This window comes from Drosophila albomicans, chromosome 2L (assembly GCF_009650485.2).
Source record: "Drosophila albomicans strain 15112-1751.03 chromosome 2L, ASM965048v2, whole genome shotgun sequence".
NCBI classification, from domain to species: Eukaryota; Metazoa; Arthropoda; class Insecta; order Diptera; family Drosophilidae; genus Drosophila; species Drosophila albomicans.
In genome coordinates, this window is record NC_047628.2 from 17,704,924 (window position 1) to 17,723,195 (window position 18,272).

The window sequence follows — 18,272 nt, forward strand, 5'->3', positions numbered from 1 at the left end:
TTTGCCATCATGTCTCTGTCTCGGTCTCGGTCTCAGTCGCTGCAACTTGCTGCAATCTTGACATTTTGGCTTCCCTTACACTCGCTCTCTCTCTCTCTCTTTCTCGGTGTGTCTGTCTGGCTTAATGCATTATTAATTGTTGCAAATTAATGCAAACTCTCTCGCTCGCAAGTTAATTGCTTTAAAATTTTATTAAAATTCAATTAGGTTTGCGGGTGCTGCCTGTTTGCCTGCCTCCTGCCTCCGTGCTTTTCTTTTCTGCCTATCATCTCCCAGCAGGCGAAAGGTTTTCAACTGGGGCAGCTGCCTGCGGTTGGTTGACTGTGCAACGGGGCATGCTATTTGGTTAAGTTGAAATGCCAGCACACTGGATTCGTTTCTCTCTCTCTCTCTGTGGATATGGATGTGGAGTCCTCGTTTTGCACTCCACACTCAATTCCCCAGTTGTCACGTCGCGTAGTAGCATATTTCGTATTAAATTTGCTGCTAGCAAACGTGAGTCTGTTTTTATTTGTTGCTGTTGTTGTTGCTGGTTGCACGAATGACAGCTCTGCAATTTAGTTGCAAATTGGCAGTGAGTGCAGTTGAAAGCGACTGCCAACAGTCGACAAGTTTGCCACAAGGTACTTTTGCCATTGCCCCCCAAAATGAATGGAATCAATGTGTAACGTTGAGTCTTCTTTTGGGGTGGATTGAAAGAGGCAACAAGGCTGCTTTGCAGTGGGTAGACATGTGGCATATGGCACCGAAACTAATGATCTAGCAAAAATGACAAGTCAATTTAAGAAGGGAAAATAGATAGCTTTATTGATAAGGGACTAGCTTCAGCTATCTGAAGTTGCAGAAATGAAGAAAGTCATCAAACTCTTTTTGTACTTATTTTTAAGGAAATACTTTTGTATGGGCAAAAACGCTTAGCTCTTAGTTGCTTTACTTGACAATCTGGTATATTCTGTACTCTATGGTATATTTAGAATGTAGTACTATATAAATATACCAATATTAGCAGAATTTTTAGTATTTTTTGTGGTGTATTTACTTAGTATATTTTTAAAATAGTATTGTATGCATACATATAATTTGCATTTGTCAGAATTTTGGTATTTTTGTGGTATATTTATTTAGTATATTTTAAAATTAGTATGTTATGTATGCATACATTTGACCTTTGGTATAATTTTAGTATTTTTGTGGTATATTTATTTAGTATATTTTAAAATTTATATGTTTATATATCAATATTTCGCCTTTATTCTATCTTGATTAGTCTTTTTTATTGAAAATCTTTAAAAATGAGTTTACATTCAATTTTTGACAATAGTTTTCTTACACTTTAACTCGAATACCACTTCAAATTAATCATATTCAATGCAATTAATAGTTTCATTGACAACCAATTCACTTAAGAACACCAAAAACGTTTAGTCAGTTAAATATTAAAGCGTTTCTTTGCTACAAATTTGCAAAGAGTTTCCACTTTGACCCCGCTTCGCACGCCTAGCGCAATATTTTCCCCGAAAGCGAGAGAGAGCGACAGCAGAAATCGCCACAAAAGTATGCCACAAAATGGGCAACAAGTGCGAAGACCGCAAAGAATAAGCATCAAAAGGGCAACGAGTGCTTTACATAATAATAAAAACAAAACCCAAAGAGAAAACGATGAAAATACTGAGCTCAGCTGCTGCTATTTGCTTAATTAAATGCGCAAAGCGTGGGCGTGGCGGGCCCCCCCAAAAAAAAAAGAAAAAGAAATAGGGGGAAAAGACAACGAAACTCGCAAAAAAAAAAGAAAAGAAAGGAAAATTCAACGGTCAGATAGCGTGCGCTTAAAATAATCAAGCGAAAAATAAGAAGAAATGTTAATAAAAAGAGGGGAGTGGAGATAAGGAGATGAATGAACAAATGGAAAGGCGAAAAGTTGTTGCTTGTATTTGATTTCGAGGCATTTATAAGAAAAGCAGAAGGATAACAAGCAGCAACAGCAACAACAACAGAGAGAGAAAGGCAAACAGAAGCCGCACAACGAGCGAATTCGCTCTGCTTCTCGGTTCGAGTAAAGAAATCAAGAAATAATAAAACGCAAAACTTGCACCATTACCAGCAACAGCAACAACAACAACAAGATGAACAGGTAACAACATCAGCATTTGCAGGTAAATCATTAGGGGCCGTCGACTAAGCTGTAATTAATGAGCAACTGGAACATCGTCAAGCCGACGCCAAGCAAATTAACTTGAACTGCTCCGAGCCGTGGGTTTCTCGGAGGAAAAGCGGGAGGGGGAGCAGGGTATAAAGGGGCTGCCAAGGGGCAACATCGAGGTGCGCTGTTGAGGTCGTCTCTCGGCAAAAGGTTCGCACAACTTGTGCTCTGCTGCGAGTTCAAGTGCAATTAAAGTAACGTCAAAATTTTGCTTGTAATCATCTCATCTTATTCCTCGATCTTTTCCTTTCATAAAATATAATAAAAACAGCTGCCATAAGAAGGGAGCCTTGAAGAGCGCTCGGCAAAGCGTGTTGCTTTAATTAGGTAAACTAAAAAATATTGAAATAAAGTAAGGGAATTGCTTTTGATCGATTGCGGTTACTATTAAACTTGATATTTCTTGCTATAAACTATTCGATACATTCTGAAGCTATGCAGGAATTAAAAAGATGGAATTTACATTTTTAATTAAAAACGCAAACTATGCAGATTTTTTATTTTATTACAACAATTCGATATCTTTAAGAAAATTGAGTGAAGTAGTTTATTGTCTTCAATAAATGTAAATCTCGTAGAGCCTGAAATTTGGTTTTTGATAAATAAATTCCAGATTATTTGATTTTAAACACAAAAACTTATACACATATTTAAGAAAATCGAGTGTAAGCTTTTGCTTACCTTCAATTGGCATTCATTGGCTGCATATAATTTATGTTATACAATTAACTTAAAGCCTTTGACATGGCTATTAAGAACTTAACTTCATTTACACAAAAATGTCTTTATAAATATGGACTTTAAGAATTTAGAATGAGAAAATATCTGAATCTAATTATAACGTTTTATTCCGAAGATTTATATCATTCACAGAGTCAAGTCTTTTACGAACTTAATTTAGCATTTCGTTTCTTCTACAGCAAAATATTAAAGCATTTGACTTGTTGAATAAATGCTAAAACTATTCAGATAGTGTTTTCAAAGCTTAATTTCTTTAAGAAAATTGAGTAAAGTAAATACTTTACTGTTTCTTAGTTTAATTTCGCATTCATTGGCTGCATTTAATTTACTTTACAACAGAAAAATCTTAAAGCGTTTGACAGGGCTATTGATAGCATGTTTATTAACTGCAAACGACACCGACTGCCAACTTTTGTTTGCCACTTTAATGTGCCATTGACAGCAGCAGCTCTTGGGGTCATATTGTTCTATGCCCTGGCAAATGGGAATCTTTTCTCGTTGTTGTTGTTGTTGTTGTTGCGGTGGCAAAAGTTTAGGCGAGTTAATTATTAAGTAGATACACGAATTTATTGCAGACTCTCTGCCACAGGACGAAGCGCTACTTTTGTGTGTGTGCTTTGAGGTGTAAACGTGCGGATTAAGTGTCTATGTCTGTCAGACAGAGAAAGCGAATGAGTGAGAGCGAAAGAGAGCGCAACAATTGTATAGAGATAGAGAGATGGATATCAATGAAAGGAGGTTGAAATTTACGCTTCGCTTGATATTTGGCCAAAACAAAACTTGGCTAATTTTGTTGCTAGTTGTTGTTTTGAATTCGACGCTCCCAAGTCATCTCCCTCAGGTCAGCATTGAAAAATTGATGAGATTTTCGTTGTGGCAGGAAAGTAAGTTTTCGTGTGCAACCTCTGCCACGCCACTTGAGCTCTTTAAAGCCATCTCGAAATGTGGAAAATGCGAGGAAACGAGTTTTGGGAGAGAATGAATGAAAACCGCAAGCGGATATAAAATGTTATTTGCGTTGCAGCAGCAAGTTTAGAGGAAAGACTTTGATGCCATAAAAAACGCAAAAAAAGACAAGCAAGATGAAAAACAGATAAAAAGACAAACAGCACAGGCGAAAGAACTTTTGCCGAGTAGAAAGAAACACATAAAAAAAAGTGCTCGAAGAAGTGCATTCATATTCATGCAAGAAGGAAGAAAGAAGCAGCAACAAAAAGAAGAAAGAAAAGGTAGCCGGACATGAATCTATAACGAATCTGAAAGCCATATTGATTGTGTGTGTGTGGCATGCGGTATGCGGCATGTGGCAAGGGAATGGCTATAAAGTATGCAATAAGAGTTGGGAAAAGCGTTGCACAGGAAATCAAACTTCAGTTTGATTGACTTTGCAGCTGGACATACTGAACAGGACATGCAGCAGAGCACAGGATACGTAAGCCGATTTGTGGCACTCACACACACACAGATACAGAGACACAACGAAATGTCGCCGCCATTTGCGTTTTTAATTGAATTTCCTGGTTGAATCGCATTCTCTTTGTCGTTGCGTGAATGGTGTTTTTATTGTTGCTGTTGTTGTCTCTGGCAAACCAATAAAAAGGAGGCAATTTGAGCGGCAGTCAACTGAGGGCAAGCATAGAATGAGTAAAACAACAGCAACACACACACACACTTAGACTGAGGCACATGCTACACACAGGCAAAGGCAAATGAATATCAATGAACTGTCATAAAACAGGACTCAACATATGTGCGAGGCAGCAGATGAGTTCATGAAGCATTTGTGGGCAGAACAATGCGAGAGAGAGAGAGAATGAGAAAGTTGTGAAAGGCGTGGGCGTGGGTGTTGGTAAGCTGGAGGCGTATAGACAAGAGGCGACGACGACGACGTCACTGCCACTGACAGTGGCTGACACGTAGGCAAACATTTAAGCGCCCAACAACAAAAACAATGGCTATAGTTCACACTTGGAACAAAGCAATACATACACACTCACATACACAGTGATAGGTATTTATCTATATATATATACTATATATGTATGTATGTTAAACCCTTGTTTGAGTTTTGGGGTCACTTTTCACTGTCAATGACATGTGATTTCAACTAATGACAGTTTAGGGGCGTTCTCTCTGCTCTCCCTCTCTCTCTCGCATCGAGATCAACAATAATAACATAAACAACAACTCGAACATGAACTCGAACAACTCGAGAGCACACTTCAAGCCCTTTTGGCACTGCCAAACTTGAAATTTAATGAAATTTCCATGTAGACGACAAGTTTTTATGCATATATCTGTACAACATGACGTATGATTAATTTAAGCATTTCCTTGTCTGTTTAACTTTATCAAGTTCACACACACACACATACACACTCTGCTATTTACTTTGGCATGAAAAATCTTTTGAGCTCTTTGCACATATGAAATTTTTCGTTATTTTTCTCACTTGGAAAATTGTTATTTGAGTTGTTTGGCAGTCGCCACAGCCACAGCCACAGCAACAACCACCAAACACACACGCTCAACACCACTTGAGCTTATTGTGGTGTCAATATGTATTTTTGATTAGCTATTTAAGAGTCGGGTTCGTCTCCTTCCCTTTCCTCTTCCCTTTCCCTTTCCCTTTCTCTCTCTTGCTCTGTCTGTTTGTCAGTTTTGGGTAACAATTTGTAAGCTCGTTTTGTTTTGGGGGGAAAGAAGAAGGAGAAGGAAAAATCGCGTCTTTTGGCTGCCATACAAAAAGTTTAAATTGTTGGCGCACATTTACTTTTAATGAGTTTTCGCTTGTTCATTCCAAAATGTTTATTAAGCTCAACTTACCAATAGATAAACTGGGTTTGTCATTGGCCCTGAACATGTCAGCTGAAATGAGAAAGTAAAAGCTAGATCAATATGTGTAAAAATATGAATTTTATTCAATGGTTAAAGTAGTAGCGATATAAATGTGAAGTTTGGCTCTTAAATTTACTATGATCAAGTGTGCCAAAGTTGTGTTTAACTCAAGTGTATTGCAAAAACCGGCTGCTGCAGTTGCTTAGGTTGACAATATGGTATATTTTGAACGTAATAGTATATCGATATATCGAATAAATCATTTATTATAGTATATTTTGAGCGTAATAGTATTATATATAAATATACCAAATATAACACTTGGTATATTTCTAAAAATATTTTTTGGTTTATTATATGTAACAGTATATCGATATATCGAATATATCATTTATTATGGTATATTTGGAGTGTAATAGTATATAAATATACCAAATATTATATTTAGTATGGTATATTTCAACAGATAAAATATGACATATTTTTATATCTACATTATTTACAAGAATTCATTTTAATTTCAGAATATTTTCTGTTCGCTGAAGTCTTGCTAGTTTATGCCCAATTCTCAATACAAATACAAACTAAATTGGTAAGTAACATTCCGATTATTTAAATTATTTCTGCTTATAATTACAGCTTCAATTGTATACAAAATCGTGGCAAATGTAGATAGAGTATTTAGGTGCTGCATCAAATGTAGCCCCGATCTGCAGCGCAATTTCGATAATCAAACGAGTGTCAAATCAAAGCAAATTGACAAGCACTTAATGCCAATGCCACATCTGTGTGCTGCACGGTGTGTTTTGTATGATGTCCTGTTTCCACTCTCTCTCTCTCTATCAATCGCCTGCTCATTGCTGCATTAAGCACTTTACAGCTGACATTCACAAACACACACACTCTCTCATATAACATACTATCAGAGACAGTTATTGCACAGGCGGCTGTAATGTCGAATCACGTTGACCCCAAAAAAAAAAGAAACCCCAGCAGCGCATTCATCGCATTGATTGATTGATGAATGTGTGAGCGGATAGAGCAGCATTGAGTTGTCTATCAAACACACACACAAACACACAAATACTAGCACAGACAATTGCGCATTATCTATGTGTTGTCATCGCTTTGCATAGCATACTTTTCAGCGCTGGCTGGACAAGTTGAAATTTGTTAAGTACGATTCGCTTTTTTGGCCAACCAACTAATTGGCAGTCGCTGGCAATTTGCATGCGACAAGACAATAAGCCAAGTCGGCCAACATAATAATCGTAATAATGCCGAGCAGAGGCAGAGGCCACAAAAAGCCATCAGCCATCAGGCAACGTCAGAGTTGCATATGCGCAGAGTCTCCAAAAACACAATTGACAATGCGGCAAACAAAAGCGGAACTGGTTGGGGGGAAAGGAATTTGGCTAAAACCAGATAGAACGGCAGCAAGTCAAGGCGGCCTCAAGTGCCGCCTTTTGTCTCAGCTGTCTGGGCTGTCTTTCTCCCTCTCCCTCTCCCTCGCCCATGCTGATGCTGTCCCTTTCGGTTAACGATAATGGTTGTGTCTTGGCAAACAATTGGCTTTTGTTGTTGCGTCGCCGCAGGATGCACACAGAACTCCCCCGCACTGTGGCCTAATTAGCAAAAGGGCACAAACTGTTAAATGTGTGTGTGTGTGTGTCTGCAATGCTACAAATGTATTCAGTATTCAGTATATTCAGTATATATATGCGCGAGTATTTACATAATGCGAGTCGACTTGAATTTATCACGTATACGACGCAGCTTACGATGAAGATTGCCACAAGAAACGACCGCAAACGATAACTAAAAATGTAATTTTGGCATTAAATGCGCGCTTGGCGCACATAAAATAACCTTGATTAGAAAACTCAAATGCGCGCTCTGCCAAAATAACACACACACACACACAGAGAGAAGGAGGCGGAAACAGCTTCGCCACGTGGCCACATATATCAGACGACCTAAGCCTAAAACGACTTTGCCCTGTGCCATATATCAGTGTACACCTGTGCCAAAAAGGTGGCCACGAGCCCCGAGAATGTGCGACCCCAGCCTTAGACTAGCAAGGATGCCAGGATGCCAGGACGTTGCCAGCCAACAGCATCCCTCATGATGTGAGTTGGCATGACTCATTCGGATGGCCTTAAAGCTGAGCACAGAATAGCACAAAATAAAGCAAAATAGCACAAAGAAAACGCAGAGAAGATTACGCGATTGCATGACGTGAAATAGGCGAAATTTATCGCAAAAATTAATTAAAAATTAAAATGACGCCCCGATTTATGACGATTCGATGAGGTGGAAATTGCTTGGCTAATTTATGCGCCAAATCTTTTACGAATTTCCGCACACACTCAAAAACATATTTCAGCAAGATTTTCTTACGAACAATTTCCATGGGGCATTCAACAAGCTCTGAACTCCTTTTAGAAATTCCTCAGCATTAACTATGGCATAGTTTGGGGTAAAAGTTGTAAACTTTGTTGATAAAAATAGTTTACGTTTTTTTTTTTTTATCTTTTAGCAGTAAGCTCTATTGAATTCAGAGTATTTCTAACTAAAAATGCCGACAGTATTCAAAGAAGGAAAAAAAACCATTGTAAAAAGTTGTACGTTTGGCGTCTTTTACAACTTGAAGCAAACAAGAATATAAAAAAAGAAAAACAGTCTGTTGGCCCTTCGGCTGCTTGCACAACAAGGCAAAACAGTGTTCGTTGTGGGTATGTGTGTGTGTATCAATTATGTGCCGGTGTCTGTGTGTGTGTGTGTGTGTCGTTTAGTTTTTATGCGAGAGGACAAGGCCAAAGGGCCAGGCGAAAGGCGAGTGGCGAATGGCGAGGCTCAGGCAAATTCCCGCAGACATCGGACTAATCAACGAAATTGCTGCAGCCTTTTAGGCGCACACGTTCAACATATGGCAGCCATAACCTTAACCTGCTCTTCTTTATTTCGTTTTTGCTGCTGCTGCTGCTGCTGCTGCTGCTTGTTGTTCGACACTTTGTTTTGTATGTGGATGATTGATGAGATTGGCAGCATATGGAAAGCGTTTTACCCAATTCCCTTGTTATGCTTACGCCCAATAATAGGGAAAAATCTGCAAGCAAAAAAAAAACGGAAACTCAACGCAAAGTTGAAGCAACTACAACAGTAACGAAATATGCAAAAAGGAACAATTGGCAAACAAAAGTTCAGTCGTGCAGCAACGATGAACTGTGCAGCAGCTGCATCGAAAACTACGAAAATAAAGTGGCATATTTATAGAAATTGTGCGCAAATAGTGTTAAGCAAGTGCAGCCGATGCAGCGGAAAGTTACAAGTGCCCCAGACAGGAAACAAGAGACTGGATAATCAACTGTAGCTGACGAGCAATATGAAAATGCGCTTGCCAGGCTAAAGTAGTTTATTCCTAGAGAATTGAATACGTTGTTAACAAAATTCTCAAAGCATATGCTGAATTAGATTTATACATTTTAAATATCTACCATTATTTGCCATATTACAGAATACATTTTTTGCAGTTTTTCTTATCATTTAATTGAACTAAATTATTCTCTTAAAATCGACTAAACGAAAGAAGAAAATAGAAGCATAGAATAGAGAAAACAAATTGATTCATTTCAAGATTTAGTGATGAGCAATTAGAGGAAGCTTTAGATTGGCAACAGCTGCTAAAAATCCTTTAAGAAAAATATCTCTAATAATTTAAATTACTGATATAATTGTTAATTTAAAGACTATACTTTTATAATTTTATTCAACTAAAAACCTTTCAATGGAAATTGTCTATAACAGTTAAAACATAAAACATTTTATATAGAAAAATAAATTGAAACAATTTATGATTTAATGAAGAGTAATCAGCAGAAGATGCAGATAGGAAAAAGCAGTTATAAATCACTTCCAAAAACTGTATTAATGAATAGGAAGTAAATATGCTGACTGCTTTAACAATAGAATTGTATTGTATTGCAAATCTTGGCGTGTTCTCTTCGTAAAATAACCGATTGTATAGAGCATTTTGCCTTTTGTAAGAACAGTTCAAATTATAGTTTAGCATCGTTAACAAGTCGCTGAAGCTGATGGCTGACAAATGATTGTGTTTAGCTGTTGCTCTTTGAAGTGACTCGTGAACAATATGCATGAATATAAGTACGAATACGAGTACTCGTACAAGTATTCGGGACACTTGAAGAGCCACTTCGCAGTGACAAATAACAGGCAAAGAATTAGACGAGTATCATATTATAATCAAGCCACCACAGAACGCAGCTTGAGAAATATTCCCTTGTGTTGTCATTAGAAGGGCGTGCTTGACAACAGCCATTGTACGAGTGTATTCACATGAGTGTGAGTATGAGTATGAGTATGAGTATGAGTATGAGTACTCATGTACAGTGTTCACAATATGTTGTGGGTGTCTCTGGGTGTAAGTATAAGTATAAGTACAAGTGCCAGCCATAGTCCTATATTCAAAACACGCAACACTTGTCATCAGCAGGCGCCGGCAATCATTCACACACCAGCATACTCACACACACACCCACACATTCACGTACACTAACACATGCTTACAGTGAGACACGCATAAACAATAAACAGCTGCCTGCGAGTGTTCGAGAGTTGTTTGGTTGCTTTTGCCTTTTGGGTTTTTGTTTGCCGCCATCATTAAACTGTCGCCATGCAGCGCCACTCAATTGTTGAGCCTGCATACCCTGTAAGTAGCGCTGCTAAAGGGTGTGATAAGCTTGTGGAAGTAGAGAGTAAAAGTAAAGTCTGGTATATTTAATATTCTATGGTATATTTTAAATGTAATAGTTTATGAAGTATGCAACGCTAAAGAGTAGAAGCAAAACCTGGTATATTTTCTACTTTATGGTATATTTTGAATCTAATTGTTTTTTGATATATTTTAGTGTTTTTTCAACTTGCGCAAAAAAAGAGTAAAAATAAAATCCGGCATATTTTGTACTCTATAGTATATAATTAATGTAATATTTTTTCGGTATATTTTAGTATTTTTCCAAATTGAACAAAATAGAACAAAATTAAAATCTGGTTTATCTTGTTCTTTATGGTATATTTGGAATGTAATATGTTTTTTTTGTATATTTTTAGTATTTTTACAGTATATTATTTTGGTATATTTTTCAAATAATACTATTTTGATTCTATTAAAAAGAGGTAAATATATTTTCATTGTTTTTAATAGGTATCTCATAGTCACACACTCCCCATGCAACAGTTTTTTCTCATTTGTTTTCGCTTTTTTTGCGTTGTTTTGAAGCCATTCATTTGCGATAGGATTTGAGTTTAAGTTGCCTACTTTGCTAGCATTTTGGCACGTATCCTTGTCGAGCTTTATGTGCTGCCTGCCCCCCGCCCTCTCTTCTGACACATTACTTTCAGCCACCCCCCAAGAGAGAGAACGGAGCCTTGTGCCTTGTACTTTGTGCGTTTTGCAGTTGCTGCTTATTCACGCTTTCACACCTGCAAAATGACTTTGATGACAGTTTAAGCCCGCTCGCAAATTGATCTGGGGTAATAGCCTGTGGCCTGGCCTAGAGCACACACACACACACACTCACATACACGTCCATTTACTCTTGAATGTGCGTGTGTGGGTGAGGTGCACTTGACTTAATTGAATCATTGATTGAAATGCCTTTATTTATTTTATTTTGGGGAAGCTGCTCGTAAAATGGGCAATAAATTTGAAAAATTCGCATGAAATGAATAACATTTAAATAAAATGAAATTTGATATATCAAAGCTACACAATGGAGTTAGTTTGAATACCATTTAGTTGGAATTTTTATTGCATTTTGTTCAACTAATCTCGAGTAAATAAACAGTCAAAAACTAAAAGCAGAACGAGTGGCAAATACTTTTGTGGGTTTGGGTGTGAAGCAGTATTCGCAACATTCATCAATTATCAAGTGAAAAGAGCACAGAGAATAGAACGCAAAAGCAATAAATCTAAACAAGGCCTCGAGGGAGCTGGCAGATCTACAAGCTGGCTTTCCAAATAGAACAAGATACGAGCCAAATAGCGAGAGCAAGATACAGATACAGATACAGAGGGAGAGAGAGCGAGGGCAGATTAAATTATGTGAATGTGTGTGTGTGTGTGTGTGGGCATAAAAGATTCATTCGCATTCACATTTCTGTTGCATAACCAAGTGAATGGACAATGTACGTTGCGCTAGGATTCGGTCTAGGATAACTACGATAGCTGACACATAGAAAGATAGATAGATAGATGGATAGTTGGATAGCAAGAGGCAAGAGATGCTCAGATACTTCCTCGAGAGAAATCGCTGCACACCAACTTGAGCACGTGAGTTGTGATAGAGAATTTTTTGCCACGCCCAGGCTTACAAAAATCCGTGGTGTGAAAAGTGGGCGTGTGTGGAGGGGGTGTGGCCGCTACATTTGTATGTGTGTGTGGCGTAAGAAAACACAAAAATTTAAGGCAAAACAAAGTGGCAACAAAGTTTGCACAGTGTACACTTTTCTTGCGCTACTTTTGCACTTTTAGTTTGACAACGCAGCAGCATGCAAGCGGTATCTATGTGTGTGTGTGTGTGGGTGTGTGTGGCAGAGACAAAGGCAACATTGAGGCAGAGACAGAGACAGAGACGAAAAGCTGCGACGGCGGCAAAGTCATTGATTGCACAAGCTAAATGGAAACAAGGATGAAGGAGAAATGCTGCTAGAGAGGATTCAGCCAACAAATTTGCGGGCAGAGCGGAAGAAGGCGACTTAGTGTGGGCGTGGCAGAGTGTGGGGGATAAGGGATTCAAACTGAAAGGCGTTCAGCTGGCAAACATAAGTCGCACACTCAAATCAATGGCATTGACAGTCGGCTGGCATTGTGTGTCCCAATGAATGCTGCCACGATGCCAGGGCAAAAGAAAGCCGTAAGGGAAAATATGGAGGAGAAACAGTAGCAGAAGTAGAAGCAGAAGCAGATGGAGGAAGCAAAGCTAAAGCTGGGAAGGGCCAACATGGCAATTGTATTCATTTGACTTGGCAACCAATTGTTGCAAGTGCCAATTGTTGTAATGGAAATTCGCAGCAGCAGCAGCATCAGCAGCATCAGCAGGCGTCATCAAATAAGATGACAAAAGCTAAAAGAGTAGGAAAGATAGAGCAGGAAAGAGCACTACATGAAAGCTTAAATGGACCAATTTCAATTGCAAATATTCAATTAGAAATCAAACTTCAAGATTTCCTTTTTGCTGCTGCTGTCAGCTTGAAATAATTCAATATTTATTTATGGAGCACGATATGTGAGGAAACAAATGGAATTAAATGCGATTTACTAAATGAACGAAATTGCCAGAGTTTTAAATTCACATCAGCTTGACATTTTGAGACTTTAAGGATATCTATTGCAAAGTGAAAAGGTGAAGAGATTTATCTTCGTTGAGATTCTAAAATGTAATAAATATTTATAGTCAAGAAAAAGCTTCAAATATGTTGCTTTGATTTAACATATTTTGTATATTGATCTCTTATACATAAATTGTAGTACATTGTTGCAATTGAATGTAGAACCTTTTGTAACCTTCTTAGCCGGTTCTTACTGTATTGTGATTGTAGTTTATTGACAACTGTGCAAATATTCATTTGCTTGTTGCTAAAACAATATTCCAAATGGCAAAACTTGTGTGCACACATCTATCTATCTCAATCGAGAAATCAATTGCAATGCCAATGTTTGCTTTAGGCAGTATTCACTGTATTTGTTGTATTAGCTGCTGCACTATAATACATCTTCAATTTGTGTACACATTCCATTTGTTTTCTTATTGCTTTCAACTCTGCATGTGTGTGTGTGTCTGTGTTTGTGTAAACGGAAAGCAACAAAACGGGGGGAACAACAAAATTGTGACTAATAGAGAAGAAAACGTGCAGCGGCCGTCGCGACGTTTGCTCAGATAAAAGCAACAACAATAACAAATAAAAACGAAAATTAAATAAATACATAAATGCGAGAGTAAAGTGAACGAAAAGAAAAATGAAATAAAAACGAACTCAGCGAAGAAATTGTGTTGCGATTGCGATTGCAAGTGCAAGGAATGCGTGGGAAGGGAAGGGGAGTTAATTCAGGAAGCGGGGTACGGGGTGCGGGGTGCAGGGTGCGGAGTGTGGAGTGCTGTGGTGCAGTGTTACAGCCGCTGAAGACGTGACAGCGTAAATGGCGGTCAAAACTGTTCCGAGAGTGCCTTATTTGTGTTTGCAATAATTGCGAGCGATTGTGTGTGTGTGTGTGTGCAACAAATTTTCAAGGATTGCAATTACAACAAAACCACAATGCGAGTCAAGCAAATAAGCAAGCAAGCAAGCAAAAAAAGCTGCCAGACAACAGCAGCAGCAACAACAAGAAAGATAAAAACTACCTTGGCCCAGAATTGAGGCGCATAAATACAACGCACCTATAAACATTGCCTGCCTATGCGTCTGTGTGTGTGTGTCTGTGTGGGTGTGTCCATCTGCAGTTGTGTCTGTGTTCATGTATTGGCAGCAGATATCGAGCGCATTGAGCGCACTGCAACAACAACAACATCAACAGCAACAACGACTGCAGCAATAACAAGCAACAATAAATGACGGCAACGTTGCTGCCGCTGCCGCTGCTGGCGTCACCGTCGACGTCGCTGCCCATGAAGAAAAAGTGGGGAATAGGAGAGAGAGAGAGAAAAGCGCCTTCAATGCTTAAGTCGTTTGTCGCCAAAGCTGCACACTGATGCCAAAGCAATTTGCATGCAAATTTATTTAAAACTATAAGAAAAACAACAAATCATTACTAAATAATAAAAGTTCTTAAATAAACAACTTGTATACCAAATATAAGATAATATTAATAAATAAAACAAATAGACAGATAGAAAAAAAAATCGGACTTGAAAAGTAGAAAAGTAGAAGTATAATCTTGTTTAAAGATTTTCTCGATTTTAAAATGAATATCTTGAAAAAAGATTTATATGTTGATAAAATCTTAAATCAAGATTTTTATACTAAATTTGAGAATGAAAGCATCATATTTTAAGATTAAAATCTTACTTAAAAAGAAGATTGCATATCTTGGTTTAAGAACTTTTCGATTTTAAATAATTTTTTTGAAATAAGATCTTAAGTCAAGATTTTAATGTTTAATTGGCATTTTTAAATCTAATTTTAGATTGAAATCTTCTACATTGAAAATGTTGACTTAAGATCTTTTTGATATTTAAGAAATAAACAAGTTTACGTTTATATGAAATATTTATAAACCACAGAAACAAAAAATTATAGATTCATAAGAATCGCAGCTTTTAAGCCAAAATTCTCTTTTAGCGCCAGTTAGCACCTAAAAAGAATAAAAACTGCAGCGCAGTTTAGTCAAGCAGATTCAGACTTGAGAGTGACGTGTATTCTCTGAATACATATATAAGAATCATTGTTCCATATACGGCGTGTAACCTATTTCATAATTTTGCATAATTTCGAACAAGTCACATACGTTTTTCATCGAATTTGAAATTAATCACTTAGAATCCATAGTATAGAAATTTATAATTGCAGCCCCTACACTTCTTTTTTTGTTGTTCTTTGTTCAAGAATAGTGGAATTTTTTAGTGACTTAGTCATTGAAATGTGTCTTTCCAGAATAAACACGCAGTTGTCACAGAAATGAACAAGGCTAATTAAATGCGCTGTATCAAAGAAAATATTTGTAGTATGAGAAAAAAAGTGTCTTCTATTTTATAAAAATTTCCTTAAGTATTCTTACATTCCAATAATTCATGTGTGTTCTTTGTTACACCTAATCAAAAGAGTCTCTGTGCTGTAAGTGTAAGCTGTCAGGTGATTTGCAGTGCACGCTTTTGAAATTGGAGAATTTTCGTGTTGTGATTTGCTCGCTGGGATTTTATTTGGTTCCACGATTCGCACGTCCCACTGCAGTGTGCAGAATGTCAGGCAGGCAGGCAGTTAGTCAGTCAGTCAGTGTTGACTGCAAGCGGCACTAAATGAGGCAAACACAATGTGCACAAAGTGCACAACCCAAGACGTGACCAAGTCGCAGACGTCGTTTAACGGAGCGTATGCGCAATATGCTCACAATTGGTCACCAGCCAGTCAGCTAGCAAGCAGTGTTCATATCTCTGCGTCGTCCAAGACGTGTTCGATGACTCAAGAAGCGAAGAAAAAAGTGACGGACAAAAGAGTGACTGACTGACGGTGTGTTCGTTGTTCGTTGTTATTTCTTGCTTATCAGTGCCAAAGTTTGTCCATGCCAAGGCAGAGTAAACATGACCATAACTGAGTGCCATCCGCTGGATGTAACTGAAACTGAAACTGGCAACAACCTGGCAACAAAACTGACACTGGCATCCATGAGTGCCAAGCACGATAAGCAGGCAGCCAGGCAGCTAGGCAGCAATGTGGGCCAGGCCAAAAGCAAAGCGAATTGATCGTTGAACACGTTTTTCAATTCCGAGACACAGCAAAAAAAAAACAATGAAAACGAACAAAATTTTTGCTGAAATGTGTTGCGGTATCTTTGATACTCACACACTCACACACTCATATGCTTATTACATATTCTTGGCCGCCTTTTGCTGTACACAAAGTGGAGCAGCGCAAGAACTGAACTGAAAATGAATACAATTAAAATTATTTATTAGTGCGCTGGCTCGAGGATGCCAGCTTCAAGTACAGAGGAGGCTGCAAAATTGGCCTCAACAGTAGCCAAAAAGAATGAAAACAAATTCGAAAGATGGCAACAGCAAAAGCAAAAGCAAAACCAACAACAGGCGGCATATTTGGCCATGCCTTTTTGGCCAGTTGCCAGCTACTTTTGTTGGTGGCTGCTTCCCAACAAAAACAACAACAAAAGCAACAACAACTCTCTTTTGTTGTTGTTGTAGCCATCTCCTCAACCTCGGCCAAGTTGGCTTTGGACTAAAGCTTATTTATGTGCGTTGGCTGCAAAATATGGCGCACAATTTTTGTGTTGTTTACTTATTTACTGCAGTCTCTGCCCATAAAGAGGCGGCGGCGGCAACTTAATTGGGTGGGTGGCAAGCCAAAGCAAACCGAAATGCAATACAATATTTTTGTGTGCTGCATATTTCTGATAATTATATTTCGTTATGCTAATAAGCAACAAACGCGCAAAGGAAGCGATCGAATGGCGTGAAGTACTAAGCGAAATAAAATTTGCAAATGCACTGAAAGTATTTGTTGAGCTAGTTAAAAGATTTTTCAAATTCCTTGTAATCATAAAAATGTATTGACTTTGACACCTCAGGAAATATCACGCAAATGTTAAAGCGTTATCAGTTAACAGCGAAAAGCGCTGCTAATAACAGCAGCCAAACACAATGCTTAACATGGCATGTTAAAGTTAACAGTTGACATTGCTTATCATGTTAGTGCGCTGTTAAATCAATGACAAGACAAGCAAACTTGTTGAAGCAGTGAAAAGTGAAGATCGAAAGATATTTAATAACTGTGTTTGCACATGATAAAAGTCTCTGTTGTTTAATTAACCTAGATTAGAATAGAGGGCAAGCAGCAGCAGCAGCAACTGAATTTTGCCTTCTCTGCAGGCTACTTCAGAATCATTTTGCTTATCAACAATGTTGAGCCAAAAAAAAAAGAAGTAAAATAAATAAAAATTTGTTTCAACATTGTGCTGAACGCAATGATAAAGCATGTCATTGAACTCAACAGTGCATTTGGCTTATCAGCAACCTGTTTGAAGGGGATTCTAAATTGCCAAAAATAAGAGAGCGAACACACACACACACACACACAAATTTGTTGCTGTTAGTTGATGTGATAAGAGAGAGAAGCGTGGGAAACTGCAATAAAGGTGTTCGAACTTGCCACAAACACGAGTCGAATGTGAATAAACTCGTGAATGCTGCCTTTTGCCATAATTTACTTTGATGTATTACCCGCATCGGGATCTGTCTGAGAGGCTGAGTAAGAGAATCCCCCCCAGATTGGATAATTAAATGCGCTCCAAGCGCATTTTGCCTCTTCTGAAATTAATTAAGGAATTGTCACATCAATCAGTCGCCCACTTGGCGGTGACGTTACTTCTTCACATTTTCACATTTTTTGTGTTTGCTGCTGCTGAAGCTTTTGTCGTTTTTGTTGAATTTCTTCGTTCAAGAATTTTAAATAAACAAATAAAATGCAGAAAATAGATTTACGAGTGTCGCAAATTTATGACAGATGTAAAAATTGTCAGCGCTTTTTATGGCCAACAGCATTACTGACGCTTGACTGAAGTCTGAAGAACAAACGGAACGAACAAGTCTGAACTGACTGAATGTCGGAATGACTGACCAGCTGGCCATATCCATAGCCCTGACTGACTGCCACTCAGCTTTTTGAGTTCTACATTGTTATAAACCACCTCAAGACCATTCTCCTCTGTTCTCCGTCAAGTCCGTAAAGTTTAAAACACTTGCGTTGA

The 18,272-nt window shown here is 38.1% G+C and overlaps 1 protein-coding gene and 1 long non-coding RNA gene across 10 annotated transcripts in view; one reads left to right on the forward strand and one right to left on the reverse strand.

Moving 5' to 3' along the window:
* The window catches only part of LOC127565123 (uncharacterized), an 85,292-nt gene that overhangs the window by 30,056 nt on the left and 36,964 nt on the right, over window positions 1–18,272 (forward strand). For all 3 annotated transcript variants that reach the window (XR_007954513.1, XR_007954512.1, XR_007954511.1), the window contains one exon: window positions 6,304–6,371. This is a non-coding gene — a long non-coding RNA (uncharacterized LOC127565123). The remainder of the gene's footprint in view (window positions 1–6,303; window positions 6,372–18,272) is intronic.
* The window catches only part of LOC117565957 (uncharacterized), a 48,504-nt gene that overhangs the window by 27,264 nt on the left and 2,968 nt on the right, over window positions 1–18,272 (reverse strand). For all 7 annotated transcript variants that reach the window (XM_034245348.2, XM_034245346.2, XM_034245352.2 and 4 more), the window contains exon 2: window positions 5,768–5,809. The gene's annotated coding sequence lies outside the window, so the exon portion shown is untranslated. The remainder of the gene's footprint in view (window positions 1–5,767; window positions 5,810–18,272) is intronic.